General features: G+C 34.2%; 1 long non-coding RNA gene across 2 annotated transcripts; it reads right to left on the bottom strand.

The window, feature by feature from the left end:
* Positions 1-439: 439 nt before the first annotated feature.
* LOC102804459 (uncharacterized) lies at positions 440-11,811 on the bottom strand. Of its 2 annotated transcripts, XR_014926598.1 has the most exons (5): positions 11,720-11,811; positions 2,582-2,708; positions 1,603-1,661; positions 889-1,024; positions 440-790 (listed from the first exon to the last, which is right to left on the bottom strand). It is a non-coding gene; the product is annotated as an uncharacterized LOC102804459 (long non-coding RNA). The 2 variants fall into 2 exon arrangements; XR_014926597.1 differs by lacking the exon at positions 2,582-2,708 and having other exon boundaries at positions 11,720-11,805.
* Positions 11,812-15,153: the final 3,342 nt, after the last annotated feature.

Genomic DNA, 15,153 nt, shown 5'->3' with positions numbered 1-15,153 from the left:
GTACCAAATTTGAACAAAATCCGTCCATGCATAACTGAGATCCGGGTCCGGAATGGTGAAAATGTGCGATTTTGATGCATTTTCGGCCTTAAAATGGCCGCTATTCGGCTATCGTTAATCGGATCATGAAAAAAATGCATGTGCATATGTCCCATATAATGTGTGATGTATGAGTGAAGTTTGAACTTAATCGGTCCATGCATGTTCGAGATACAGGTGATCACGGACGCACGGACGGACGGACGCACGCACACAGGGCAAAACATAAGTCCCCGTTTTCGGACTGCGTCCGAACGGGGACTAAAAATAAACTATTAAGGGACACTTTTGAAGTCATGGAGACACTTTTGAAGTCATTCTCAGGGCCACCCAACTCCTACAAAATGAGATGAGTGGTACCAATAAAATGTATGAGAAAAAGATTGAGCAAGTGCAAGTGTTATTATTTTTATTGCAAATTACAACTTTTATTCAAAATTTTTTCACAGCACATGGTTGTTACAGTGGCATGAATGAACTAATACATTGTTCTCAAAACTTGACAAACTCTGTGGATGGTACATGTAACGCTAACGTCTGTTGCAATCTCTTCTTCGTTTCCAATCCTGCAATTTAGTTACTAGAATTATAATCTTATAATTCAATCACTCAAAATGCATTTCTGATAATTTAACAACTCAAAAGATAATTTATGTTGTTCTTCTAATAATTCTATCACTCCCAAAAATAATTATTTTTTCATGGATTGTGGTAATGTCTGATGAAGTTATTGAAGTCTGGCTTTTCCCACCTGATGACAAAACAGAGATAATTTTGTTAATGCATTCTCTCAAGTGTTGGTATAAGATACTATAGAATTCAAGCAGATTTGTATTTACATGTAGTTACCTTATCTTTTTAGCATCTCTGTTTGCTGGCAAAGATCATTGGCTGTTTTTCATGATGTACGGTACCATTCTTTCTTGCCACTAGAAATGCTATTGCTTCTTTAAGCAAGAAATCTTGCACAAATCTGGTTGCAAAACTGTAAATAAGGCAGTAACATCTATTATAAATACATAGGTACGTTTTATGAAAAATAACATAGTGAAAGTATTATAAGCTTCCCTGTGGTATAGTATAAATGCTATAAGTATATTATAATCAACATGCATTGAACACCTTGCAACATGTAATAATTTTTTTGCTTAATAAACATTTTCCTTACTCTAAACCTGGGCTAAAATAAAAAAGTAACTCATTACATTGGTGAATCAATCACTTCCTCCATCATTACAATTTGGGGGGGTGTACACAAAAATCTTGTACACACCTCAAAAATATTGAAAAATAAAATAGTACATGTATCATAAATATATCACGTAACAAGCAGTAGCACAAACAAGAATACAGTTTCAAATAAAAAAAGAAATACATATCACCCCAAATGTGAACATTTACAAGAGTATGCAATGACAAAAACAATTTTACAATGGGAGACATTATCAGAAATTTTCATTGGCAAGTTTACAATCAACTTGCAAAATGATACATTGATGCTTAGATATAATAGTTAATAAGCTAGCATTGGATAAATGATGCATATTAAACAAAACTAAATACCTTTCCGTCATTCTCTTCAGCAAAATATATTTTTCTCTCCAGTTGAAGGAGGAGTTGTTCTGAAACAAATGAATATCCTTTTCAAATATATTTATACACATATTGGGGAGAAACCATTGACAAAAAGATCTCTGAGGTTCTTTATAGATCTTGCTTCCTACATACAATTTTCTTTTCAAACGTTTTTTTGTAATTTCCACACAAGACACTTTCCAATCAATCATGCATAATACATGCCCCATTGTAGTAACAGGCAGAATAATTTTACTACTCATATTTCATAACAGTTGTCACATATTCTTACTGGTATTTGTATGCAGTAACTGCTATAACCATACAAAATTAAGGGTTTCCTTTTACAATATGTTGAATTGAACAGTGTACTTTTTTATAAAGTCTTTGTGCCTAATTAGGTGGTTTTGCAATTTGTATGTAATTTGTAGAAGGATTTAGCAACAAAATGTTTCCCATATTTGTTTTTATTTTGTATGTATTCCTATGGAGAAAATAAAATACCTATATGGCATTAATTCAAAATGAAATCGGCTTTCACTCAGTATGCAATGGAATGCTTCTGTCCATATTCTGAATTATAAATATTTCAACCTTTTTAAATATGTATACTGTACTTGTATCAAAAATGCATCTTTAACAGTAGAGCATATAAAACCTGAAACAGTACATTTTTTGTATGATATGTACTCAGAACATTAATTCAATCTTTGAGTTTTTCACTGTTAAACACAGCACTGATGTAAGGAAAAACAACTTCAACAGAACAATTCATTGTCACTGATTTAGTCCACATCCATGCCATGATAAATAATAGATTTTAAGTATTTAGCATGGTGAAAATATGGCAACATGTGACCTCATTAATTATGAAACAGATGCCTGAAAGCTTGGGCCCAACTGATACTACTTGTGGCTTTAATTATTCATATTAAGATATTTGAAATTGATTCTAATGGAAACTTACAACTGCTTTGCATGGTTGTGTTGTAGTTTTTCGTTATGGTATTCTTTCTACAGCAAACTTTGTTCATTTGGTAAGAACACTTTTATTTACTTTCTTCAAACATGACTTTGAACACTGGCAAGAGGAACTATAGATAGAAAAAGAAGGAGATAGTAGTTGAGCAAAACTACAACTTTTAAAGGAAAGAGTATATGTCAAACAAATTCATAAATTGAATGATGCTATGAATATCTGCATGATTGGAAGCAATCACTTTTACATGATTTAAGAAACTTTAAAGGCATTGATTATTAGAACTGATGCAGAGCAATCTGATTATGGGGGGGGGGGGGTTATATGCTGTCATACTGGTTTACTGAAGATAAAAACATAGTTGAACTCTGGTGACTTTACCCTTTGCTTTATAATGTTATCCCTTTATCATAGTTGAATATGCATTGTCATAATCAATTTTGAATTAAAACAAGTTTTTTGAATGAAACAGCAGTGGGAATGCTCTTATTAATATAAATATCTTACAAAAACATTGATGTCTAATTTGTTTAATTATTTTAAGCTTTATTCAAAGAAATTCTGATATTTTAGTATAAAAACAAATGCCTCATCTCTGAAAAAAAGTGCTGCATTTAGACACGAATAAATTCATAAAACATGCAAGATAACAGAAAATCTTAGCTGGCTTTTGTCCAAGTATTTTGTACAGGTGTACAAATTAATGATTCACTGAGACAAATATGAACTGCCTTATTATATGTGACTACTGTATTGTTTGAAAAATAAAAAAAAAAACCCTCTAGGAATAACTATCAATTCGCATTTATTAAGATCTGCTTTGTATGTAAATCAAATCAAACAGTTGGTTGGTGTCCAGTGAAAAGTGAAGTCAACAATACTGTTACCTCCTGAGAATCTACATTTTCAAACACTGCAATCTTTGTTTTTGAAGTACGTTTTTAAATTAATATTATAAAAGCTATATCATTCTGTTCTAATAGCTGAAACAAATTCCTGTGAATTTTAATTTTAAAAATTTATACAATTCAACAAAACATTTTTTTGTCGTTTGAACTTTATTTTTGAGTACAATTTTTCTTTCAAAATGTGGATGCAACTTTTTGCTTTTTATGTATTTTAGCATTGTTTTTGTTTTGATAACTTTGGACTTTCTTTTGACTGCAGATCTTGATCAAAAGTTTGGCACCCAATTCATAGGAGTGCTTATATTGATTTTCTGACATCTTGTTTTCTGTGAAGATTTTATTGGTAGGTTTGCAAATGTGTATCAAACTGTGCAAAAACTCTCTTCATGAGTTGGTTTTAAAACCCAGTCTAGTATTCCCATGGGATACCGCAAAAACTCTAGAATTTTGACCGCTCTAGAAATTCATACGCCGGTGTTTTTGGCGAGTTTTCGTAATTTTAAGACCTCCGAAATTTCGGTTTTAGCGACTCTGAAAATTCGACCAAACTTTCATATTCCGGAGCTCTTGGTAATTTGCACCAACTCTGTCAGATTACGGGTTTCTGTACTCCTGTACTCGTCGAGTGTGAGCGAGGTCAGGTTTGCCTCCACGTAATTTGCATGAACTAAAATAACATTGAAGTCGCATGCATTTATTTTTATATCTATGAAATTTATTATTTAATAAAAACAAGTCATTGAAAATGACACAGTTCCCGTTAAGTTCTCTTTGTGCTCGTCATATTAAAGCGGAGGGGTTGTCGCGAGCATGTCCTTGAAACTTGAGTTCCAAGTGGCGTATACAACAGATTGTTTATTTACATCAAAACACGCGTTTCGTGTCATAGTAATATGGCCAAAATAAAAACAGCCGTTATTCAGCCATCTTTGATCTGATTATGAAACACACTGATATGTATGATGTAAGTGCCAAATACGAATGAAAATGGTACATAAATTGTGGAAATATAGTAGTAAGGCCAAAAAGTCAGATGGCTGTCAATCGGCCATCCTTGACCAGATTTTGAAACAAATTGTCATGGACATGCATCCTAACATGTATAAAGTACATGTATGTGCCAAATTTGAATGAAAACTGACAGAGCACGTCCAAGATACCGCATAAAAAAACAAAAACAAGATGCCTGCCAGTCGACCATCTTTGATCCAATTGCGAAGTAAATCGTCATGGACATGTATCCTAACATGTATAATCTATGTACCAGGTTTGAATGACAACTGACAAAGCATGTCCAAAATAAAACATTTTCAAAAAACAAGATGGCTGCCAGTCGGCCATTTTGAATTGAATCGCTAAACCACTGCATGTGCATATGTCCCACATAAAGTACTAGGCACATGCAAAGAATGAAAAAAATCGGTTCAAAGGATTCTGAAATATGACTCCGAACAGACGGACGGACGGACGGAGACCAAATTATAAGTCCCCGCAATCGGACTTTGTCCGAATAGGGACTAATAATTCAATAAAAGATTCTGAGTCCGGCTACAGTCTGTTTTTCCAACTTTTGCCGAAGTGAAACTGCACCACTAAACGGCAGACAATGAGGAGAAGCCATGCAAGTGCAATGCACTGAATACAATAAAAACTCACTGTTGTAAATTTATTCCGTTTTACATGTGTGTAATTTAAAGTCAGGATTTTGTCTGAGAATTAAATCGATCAATGAATAAAGCAAACATTTAATTGTACAACAAGCTTTTCTTCTATTTCTCTCGCCATAGATGATTCAACTTTAAAATTTCACTACATATACCGGTATTCATACAGAGCATTACAAATACATAAACCACCTGAAAATTGGACACTTAATATGAGTACATGTACCTACTTAAACACATCAAATTACCAAGTGAGTAAAAATCAGCCCGTTTTCTGGACCTATTAATATGGATATTAATTAGCAGAGCAATTTCAAGACAGTTTAGATAATTGTATGAACTGTTATTTAAGGTAGAGATGCACTTTATTTGTGAATTTCAATCAAAAATAGTTTTTTTCGTTTTTTATATAGATTTTTATCTAAAGAACATTCTGTGAAAATTTGACCAATGAATTCTTATTGGAACACCGTTAACATTGCTGTTTATTTTCTGGTTAAAAATAAAAAACACTCACACGTGGCAATGTTTATGTCCAATTGCCTAATTTGCATGAGTAACCAAATAACAAGACCTTTGATTGACAATATGCAAATCGAGATTGTACGGGTCATAGTTCATTCAATTCACGCGCATGTGCAATTATTCTCAAATCAGTTCTCGCTCGCTAGCAAACCAAACATTATATTTCCTCAGCGTTTTTCTTAATTTTTATCATTACATTATGCGTGGTGTGAAAAGAAAGAAAGGTAGAAAGAAGATTCAGATGATTTCTATGTCGGAAGATGCAAAAGCTACACCGAAGGCATCAGCCCACCGAACGAAAAACAAATCGATGTGAGCGTCCAAACATGACTTTCCCTGAAGGCATGAATCCGAGTTTCTGATTGACTGAGAGATTTTATTTTTAAATAATTGTTCTCAAAAAATAAACTGAGCATGTGAAGAATAATTTAACATTGTTTACAGTGATAACTGCTCATAGTCGAAACGAAGCTTACCCCGGGCCATTCACGCTAGTCACAATAAACATCATACTCTTGAATAGGCGTCAATGACTACGGTAAAACTTAGACTCTATTTTAGGCATTAGGAATGATTGAAATGACGCCAAAATACACCTTAAAAGTCCCATTTTATTTTTTTTCTAAATCCCATCCCGAATTTACGGCAGAATCTGGTCCCTCAAATAAGGGACACGTGAGCTTTGATTCTAACCGGATATATTGCACTGGGTCGGGGAGATACAAACTTTTGTGTATCTTTCAAGTTGTCCAATGGGTACCTGTACTTCGATCATTCGCAAGTTTTGCTCGGTGGTGCGAGACAGCTTTGTTTGCAACCGGACGAACTCCGTTTAATTCAATGAAGCAAACAACTGACAATGCTAAAATAAATTGCAAAGGTACGCTAAAATTAATTGAAAACAACCAAATAATTTCAATGAAAAATAAATCACAGGGAGAGGTAACTTGATACATTACGGTAACAACTCTTTCGACGCGCTGACCGCTTCTCCGCGTCTGATGTTTTGCTTTCCTTGTCATAATACTTACTGATTGATGATTTTGTTTTGATTTTTGAGTTTTTTAGCCTGCAACACGGCCACGACCTTTGCTTTTTCCGTGAAAAATGGGGAAGTTTACGTAAATTTGACGGACATTCCATTTTTTTAAACTACCGAAGCACACTGTTTAGCACTCCTGTTTTTTTCATTTGCCGATTTCTATTCAGAAAAATTCGACCGCTCGAAAATGCATCTTAATTTTGCACTCTTAAAACATGTCAGATTTCCAACACTAATTATTTAAAACCGGTCGAAATTTTAAAACTTTTACGTTAGGAGCTGGAGCTCTCTTCTTGCAGGCGACCGTCGCCGGTAGTACAACAGCATGTTTTGTACGTACATCCGTGCGCTGATTGTCTGCGACTGTCTTAGAAAATCCCTGAATAAGGCGTTGCCAAAATCGGAAAAATAAAAAAATGCCTCCTTAAAAAACGAACATAATTCAAATATTTCTTTTAACAAATATGTTGCAGTGGGAAAAATGGGATTGGAAACGATGAACAAAACTTCTGTGCCTCGCGTTTCGATTCTAGGATTACGCGATTATTCATTATTGTGCGTTCGCTTCCTGGAGTTGGTTCTCAATACTACATAAAAATCATCAAGGATAAATAATTTAATATCCCACTTTGTACTCTTCACGGTAAACCATAGGCTCTGAAATACTCGTAGATTTTTTATTGAAAATACATCGAAGAGAAGCCATGTTTTGATCGTGATAAAAGGTCACCTTCCTAGGACCGCCCCCTGTTTAATAATTCATGAGATGACGTTATATTTACTGGGCATTGCCACGTGTTTTTACCGACCCCATCAAAACACTGGTATGAATGACGTGTTTCTGATTTATATATTCAAGAGCAGTTGTTCTGGTCCAACGATTTTACATAAAATGTCTATGTCTATACGTCAACTTTCAATTTCAATAGTCTAGAAAGTATGACAAAGTATGACAAAGCAGTAAATCCCGGTTTAACGCACAAATATGCAAATTAGCCTTTTTCTCGTCTTCTATTTTTGGTGAATTCTTGGGTTTTAAATTAAAATAGCTGATAGACGCTTTGGCCATTTGCCTCGAAATTTTCACACATTATTGACAAGGTGTTCCCCCTTCAAAATGCGTCCGGACAGTTTATTACGGCGAGTGGAACAAAAATAACAAGTCCGCAATTAACATGGATATATAAATTATGCAAAAATAGAAAAGAGTGAACTTTGAGGTCATGCTGTGCGACTTTGAAAGTCGTTAGAGAGATGAGTGGACGCATTTGAATTAGTAGTATACCAAGGTATCCAGTGATGTAATTTTACCCACAAATGGACTTGAAGTTTTTAAGCTAATTTTTTTTAAACCACTTTTGTCCAAAAAAGCATATTTTTGACCCAAAATCAAAAACGCATTCTGGATATTTAAAATAAAGACAAGTTTTACAAAGTTTGTATAATAAGCTTTCAGAAAATATACAACATGTTGGATATATAATACCATCTTCATTGTCTAATTACTCAATTAAAAAGCAAGCCAAATAAACTGCATCTCTACCTTAATAACTACATAGTTAAAAATCTAAGAACGCTAAGGAAGATTTTCTGTGTGCTGAGAGCATTTATTTTTGATTGTGGTTGGTAGTTTGATTAATTCCAACAAGTTTAATTAAAATCAGATTTTATTGAGTATGAAGATCACCTTTGCAAATGAGGTAACTAATGAGCATTACTTTAATCAAATTATTTGTGTTGTGTTGTCCCAGAGCATCTATGTACCAAATTTCAATGAAATGCAAAAATTGGTTCTCAAGATAATGGTGGGACAAACATACACACATAAAGCAGGGTGACCGCAAAAACATCTATTGCTTCACAATATTATTGTTAAATTTGGTGCAACCAAATGCTGGAATAAATTACAATTTTCAAAATGCATCAAAATAAAAAAACACTATTTTATCATGATTCATATTACATTGACAAAAATTTTTCTCTTGACTTGCAAAATGCCATATACAGATTTTTTTTTTAATCATAAAGATATAACAATCATTAGAGAAATGCACAACATAAAATAAAATAAATATCCCATCCCAACAAACAAACAAAATAGGTAGTCTCTGCCTATTTTCAATCTAAGTACACATACATGTAGAAGTGCATGTGTACATGATGTGCAACATGTTTTATATGTGGATGTGAAGCTTGAAATATGATTGCTCGAGGCATGTCAGAGATATACCGGGGTACATGTAGCCGTGGAACAGCCACCAAACGGCCATATTAAATCTGATCCGAGAAACAAAAGGATGTGCATGAATATCCCCATTATATAAAATGTGTGTTTTATTTTTATAGATCTGGTTCCGAAATGACAGACATGCTTGATTTTAATGAATTTTTGGCATTAAAATGGTTGCCATCGTAATTTAGATTATGATTAATTATCCCAAAATATATGAAGTCACTGTATTATTGCATGTATGAAGTTTGAGATATACCAGAAGCTGTAAGCTGACAGATTGACGGACTGGACACAGAAGTGAACAGAAGTAAAATTTATAAGTCAGCGTTTTCTGACTTTATTCAAACAAGGACCAATGAGATGATGAGGTGTGTGTTAGGATAAACTTAATTTGTTCACTTTGTACACGTCATATAATACTAGATGTGATTTCTGATTGGCTGAGGAGATGATGTCATGTATAATTAATGAGTTGTACCACAATTCCTTGCGTTGTGTTCTTCAGTGTTATCTGTTAATAAAGTACTCGCATAGATCACTTCGATTCATTATCTAGCCTTGTATTTTACAAGATGGATCAACGATGTCCAACAGTGTGGACATAGTTGTGGACGAAGGACCAACAAAAAGCATTGTAATTTTGATTCAAATGAGTCATACAGCTAAGTGGCAAGTAAATTGACCATATCCAAAAATTGGCGACTAGACTTGATGTTGCCAGTTGATTGCCGGATAGCTCCAAACTCCTTTTCCAAAAAACAATTTTCGATAATTATTACTGGTTGATTTATTATACGAAATTTATGGTCATGAATAAATTGGAAACTTTTCGTTGTGGTAAGGATTAATGCTGATGTGTCATATTTTAAAGTCTATCACAGGCGTTTGATCGCTGAGCCGTTACCAGTATACCACCACAGTCCCGGATTACCGGGATCACACGCACTTAAGTATGGTGATGTGAAATATAAGGTATGTGATATGTGATATGTATGTGATATGTGATATGTGATATGTATGTGATATGTGATATGTGATATGTATGGTGATGTGATATGTATGGTGATGTGAAATATAAGGTAAAAACAAGAAATGGTTTAACAGAATCATTTTGTTCAAATATCGGAGTAAAACAAGGATGCAACCTTAGCCCAAGTCTGTTTAATTTATTTATTAATGACCTGCCTGATATTTTTGATAATGATCATTGTGACCCTACACTGTTACACAACACACCCATTAATTGCCTTCTTTATGCAGATGATATTGTGATTCTTTCAAAATCCAAAAGGGGATTACAAAACTGTTTGGATAAACTATCAGCCTACACATCAAAATGGCAGTTGTCTGTCAACACAGATAAAACAAAAATAATGATATTCAATAAGTGTAACAGACTCCTTAACAAGGAAATATTCTTTTATGAAGGAAAAGAAATCAATATAGTTAAAGATTTCAATTATCTTGGCTTAACTATGAGTCCAAATGGTAAATTTAAAGATGCAATGAAAAACCTAAAAAGAAAAGGAATAAAAGCCTTATTCTCATTAAAGACCAAAATTGGATCTGGTAATCTGGACATGTCCATACTACTGTCACTATTTGATAAACTTATCAGACCAGTTATTGTGTATGGGAGTGACATTTGGGGAGAAGAAAGCTCTACAAAATCAATTGTAGAGGATGTTCAGCTTACATACTATCGGTACATTCTTGGTATCTCAAAAAATACACCAATCATGGCAATATATAGTGAATTGGGAAAATTACCTCTTGACTCTTTTATTAAGAAACAAATGATAAAATATGCCAATCGTATTGCAAATTCCACAAATACTCTACTTCAAGAAGCATACTATGTCAATAAAATTATTAAAAGTAAATGGTTTAAAAAACTTGATCTGATATTAAATAATATTAACCATTCTTATCTTTTAAATGAAACAAATATTATCTCATTATCAAAATTAAAAACAATTGATGAGAAATTAAAAGAAGAGTTTACAACTGAGTGGAAAAATGAAATAAATAATGACAATAGGAAAAAATCAAATTCTAAAAATAAACTAAGAACCTACAAACTTTTTAAAACCAAAATAGAACAAGAAAACTACTTAACAATTATGAAAAACAGTGAACTTCGCAAATCCTTAACAAAATTTAGACTTGGCAACCACTGTCTGAAAATTGAAACAGGCCGGCATACAGGATTGGATTTTAAAGACAGAGTCTGCAATATGTGCGACAATGACCATGTTGAAGATGAACAACATTTTGTCACAAATTGTCCTCATTACAATGAAATAAGATCAAAACTTTACATTGTAGCTAATAAACGTATACCAAATTTTGACAAATTTAGTAATGAAAATAAATTCATATCATTACTAAGTGACGAGAAAATGTCAATTCCTTTAGCGCAATATTTAAAAAACTGTTTTAATACAAGACAGCAGCACCTACATAAACTAAGCCAGTAATACATTCCTTGTATTCAACTTATTATCTTTTTTTTTTTTTTATGCCTTTTTGTTCCCTTACTCTTTATGTGGTTATTTTTCTTTTACTAATATCTGATTTGTAACCCTTTTCATCCCCTCCGAGGGATGTTGTGTGTTAATAAATAAATAAATAAATAAGTTGAGCATAGAAAATACGGTATACAGCACAATCGAGTGGCATACGAGTGTACACGGTTTCTACATGTAGTATCGACCCTATTGTCAAATAATACAATTAAATGCCACAACTTACCGTCAGTGAATGATATATAGTCATGCAGCGACACTGAAAACCGGCCATACTACGAACTAGAAATATCCCATAATGTCTTCTCTGTGCCCCCTAAGCTAGTGAAAAATTGCGACGTGAATTTCGCACCAGTGTCGGATGATAAAATGATATTGAAAGTTAAAACAACGATTAAAGTGAGGGCATTATCACTAAAGAACCGCAAAACATATTGGTAATGTGCATAATATAAATATTAACAACTTTATACTAGAATATAAATACAAGTATTCTTAGATTATGCGGCAATCAATTTCAACAGAAAATAGGGGGACACTTTTGAAGTCAAGGACACGTTTGAAGTCTTAACACCACACAAACACGCATAGTGTATCCGGCTTAGTAATTATGTGACGCTTTTGAAAAAAATAAATAAAATGTGAACAACTTTCCGTTCATATTTATTTAGTCGAATACCAGGAAAATGCATTGAATAAATATCACAGTAAGTGGTGCGTTCCAGTAAACTAAATGTACTGACCCCGTTTAGGTATAACAATGTTATATTGATTTAATTGCGGTAGTCGTCGCGCTGGGCATGTGCGAGATATATGGGTCCCATATAAACAAAGATGGTGACTTTGACTGTTGCACAGATCAACGAGTACGGACTGAGACATTTCCAAGCTTTAATTAGGTAATTTTAATATGCTGGAAGGTATCGAAAGAATTACCGGTGGTAATCAATGCAAATCGCGCCCAGGTCAAACCTCATACTTGTAATTTCCATTTGGAGAGCGCATTGGATTGTGGGAAAATCAATGTTTATCAACAGAAATGTCGCACATGCGCAGCGCGACGACTACCGCGTATTTAGTTTATTATCTGTCTACGAACTACACAAATTATACTCGTCAGCAAACTTTACCTGGAGGACAACTATTACAGCAATGTCCCCGATACTCGTAATATTGACTTGACCCATATTGATCATTACATTCTGCTGGTAGTATATTTACTGTTTTAACTTTGTTCTGCACAGGTGTGGACATAGCACTGATTCTAACAAGCAGAGTCAACCAAAGCTGAAATATAGTAATGTTATATAGTATATAAAATAATGGTGTTATTTATTTCAATAAAATGTTAAAGATCTATTACACTACCTTTTCAAATGCTGGTATTACATTGACAAGGTCTGCAAGTAATTGTATTTTTTTGAAGTTTATTGTTCTCCTCAAGTTAAAAAGAAAAAAATCATCAAAATTGTAGAAATTTACAGCACGCATATATATATATTATGTTGTTCCTATATTAGGTCATACCAAGCAAGAATGCTGTACTTCGACCACAAAACACAATAATCTTTAAGTCAACCTATATTTTCTATAATTCCTTTCAATTAAAGCATTCACGCACGCATTTCTCTTCGTATCACTAGGGTGTAGAACAATGGCGTTCCTATTCAGATATCATGGCTTTACGACATCGAACAATGGCGTACTTATTTAGATACCATGGCTTTTACGACATAAGTAACTTAGTAATAAAAAATACCTTTGAGCTCACGCAGAGTAGTATACTTACACATGAGGTAAATTGAAGCACTGGTTCCATTTAAATATACAAATATTTTACATGCGACTCTCTAAGCTGTATTTAGTTTGTGTAATATTATTTGTCGACGACTATCATATGATCATGAAATGATCAATCAAATCAACAGTTTCTAGGAGACAGAATAACACTAATTGATATTAAACTGACTTTGAGTTTTAAAATGCATTATGAACGAAAAACATTTTTAATATTGCTATTATATATTGCAGATAGAAAAATGTCCACTATCAAAAACAAACAACATGTTTTCGGCTGTTGCCATGGTGTGACATGAATATGAAGCTAACATCTGTTTATAATTAAAACGGGGTCCCATATAAGAAATTTTGAAAGAGCATTAAGTCTTCAGAAGTCACTTTTCTACTAGTGAGTCTTTTGCTGTTATTATTATTATATTCACGCAAGTTGATCCTTGACCGAGATTTTCGATAAGATAACAAACTTTTTATTTTATTTCAGCAATATTCCGTTAGCATTGTGAAATATAAAACTCACTTTTAGCGCGACCATTCCCGGAATGTTGCGTTTTTTGAAATGTTCTTGCCGCTTCCGTCATCTGGTTAGTTGCTAATAATTGTCTACGAGCGATATTATCGTTCCAGTGTAACACAGCTAAATTTATTCTCGTTTTTTGTCTGTTGCCATGGTAATGGTGGGACAGAATTTTACCACCTACGTAGAGTGATGGCGTGACTTGCCTGCCAAGTTTGAACGAAATCGACCCACGCCAAAAATAGTGCCGCAGCAGAGGCCACCTCTGAGAGGGGGTAGTGGCACCCAAGTGCCACATCTGTCCTCATGCATAAATTTGAAGGACAATATGTCTAGAGTATGAAACAGCCTGAGGACATCTTGGGAAATGCTGGCGAGCTGAGAAATTGAGGTTTGAATTAGGTAAGGTAGAACCGGCAAAACAGATGCTAGCGGTACTATAAAATGGGGTAGGGAAAACATAAATCCTCATATAATTCCTTCTAATTACTTAAAAATCTATATACCATTGTAAAGCTATATTGAAAGCTTTTCAGACTCTGTAAATTACCATTTTATTTAAATAATTGCAGTTTTTTGTTCGACCATAGGAGTCATGTTGATAAATCAACATGTTGATGGCAACATTTTATTGTGTATTCTTCTTGAAAAGTGTTTGTACTTTCAATACATCTGAACTGATATACAATATGGCCAGATCTGGCATATTCTACAATACACAAGGGACAGTTATTCCTCCCTTGAGACAATATCACGTGAAACTGTCCAGTGATCAAACACAGGGTGTGTCTACTGTTGCATTCAACCCTATCCTTATGGCTCCACCAAATGATCCTGCAACCATCTACACTACTCTGGTGCGACTACTGGAGGCCTCTTCTACACTTGGCCACTCACACATCCCAGTATGTTTTGACATGGGTATATTCACATCAACATGAGCTGCCCGATGTCATTTCTGTTGATGGTGCGATGCACTTGCTAATGTCCGTTTTCTCAGGAATCGGATTTCTCTATGGTGATGCTGGCCTCACGCAACTTCTACATGACTTGGGGGTGTTTGCTGCAGGGTCATCACAACGAATTCTCTCAGGCAAAGACTTTGACAGGAAAGTGTATGCCGTGAAACTTGTTGACGAAGTACTGCATTATAGGTTTCTGCTACAGTTGCATCATTGGTGTGAGGAAAAGGAGCTACACTTACCTGAGCAATTCAACAACTTACTTGGCGATCTGTGTGCCTCGATCACTGGACCAGGTCCTTCCGACACAGCGACAGATATTCTTACATGACTTCAAGAGTGTACTGATGAACAGTTTCTTCCATTGATGCAACAGTATGGGGA

Source organism: Saccoglossus kowalevskii, chromosome 15 (genome assembly GCF_978046115.1).
Source record: "Saccoglossus kowalevskii chromosome 15, keSacKowa6.1, whole genome shotgun sequence".
NCBI lineage: Eukaryota > Metazoa > Hemichordata > Enteropneusta > Harrimaniidae > Saccoglossus > Saccoglossus kowalevskii.
This window is presented reverse-complemented; position numbering and strand designations above follow the sequence as displayed.